Genomic DNA, 1,347 nt, shown 5'->3' on the forward strand with positions numbered 1-1,347 from the left:
ATATCCATTAACGATGTGTGGGTCAATGAACCCAACATCATGGATGTTCCTTACTCTGCATTCCTTAATCTTCATTCTGCATGTATAATAGCGGACACAACAATATAGTTAGGACATATATATAGTGCAGGCAATATGAACGAGATGGGGTAGAAATAAATCACTTACAGAACGTAGCAACTGATGATAGATTTGTCGAGCTCGCGCAGATTGAAAAGCTGGAACAATTCACTCAGATGAATTTGTACATAGTAATGTTTGAAGTGATGCTCATATCTAACTTCCGCATAAATATATTCTTTGGCGTTTTTATTTTTTATGTAACCCTTGTACCATTTCAGCAGACCTTTCATTTGTGGAGGTAGATCCTCTTCCTGCGTAGGCTCGACGAGAGGCCCATTCTTCACATATGTAATTACTACCTCCTTCACTGGCGCCTCATCAAGGCCTAACAGTTCACGAAGAGTAATACCTAAGTTGGCCGCTTGTTCTCTGGCACTCGTTACAGTCAATCCATGTGCTGCCGCAGCTGCTATGATATCGGGGTCATCCGGACCGGCGGCTTTCACTATAAGCGGGGCAATCGATTGTTTACTTTGTTCCCCGAGCTGGGCAACTCGTTTCCCGCTTTTTTTACTTTCTAATTCCGTTTTCTCGGCCTCCTCCAAGGCTTTGTTCTCCTGGTTCTCCGCCCGCTCTTTCTTCTCCTTCAACATGAGTGCCTGCCTACGAAGTTCACGTGCATAGTCGTCAGGCAGATTCTTCGCGGCTTGGGACGGTGTGCTCAAAAATGACTTAGCCCACTTCTTTTGCTCATCAGAAAATACTGGCTTGGGCTCGGGCTCTCTTTTCTTCTTGCAGTCCGCCTTCCATTTCTCATGATCAGCAGCCGCGGCCGCGGTAGTTTCCTCGGCACTATGTTCCCAAGGCCTTGTGGGGATAGGCTTCAGTGATGGCTCCGGTACCTTTGTGGTCTTAGGTACATAAGGGTCCGGGTTAATAATCCAGGACTGCTTCTGCTTCTTTGCCGGAGGTGGATTGGGGGGCGGCAGACGACGGCGTCACGGAGAGAGAGGCGAGGACAACACACATGTATAACCCTCGCCGCCCCCTCTCGATCCCTAAAAAAACACCGCGCGCATTTTACGGTTTTTTTGTTAATTATCAAATTTTACGGTTTTTTTGTTAATTATCAAGTTTTAAGTTATTTTACCGTTTTTGTTAAACTAATTAACTAGTTAAAATTAAAAAGAACAAAAAAAGAAAAAAAAAGAAAAAAATTCTCTCTCTCTCTCCACGATCTCGCTCTCTGTAGAGAGGCGCGCGCGTGCGCGCGCGGCAGCGAGG

Source organism: Triticum aestivum, chromosome 5A (assembly GCF_018294505.1).
Source record: "Triticum aestivum cultivar Chinese Spring chromosome 5A, IWGSC CS RefSeq v2.1, whole genome shotgun sequence".
NCBI classification, from domain to species: domain Eukaryota; kingdom Viridiplantae; phylum Streptophyta; class Magnoliopsida; order Poales; family Poaceae; genus Triticum; species Triticum aestivum.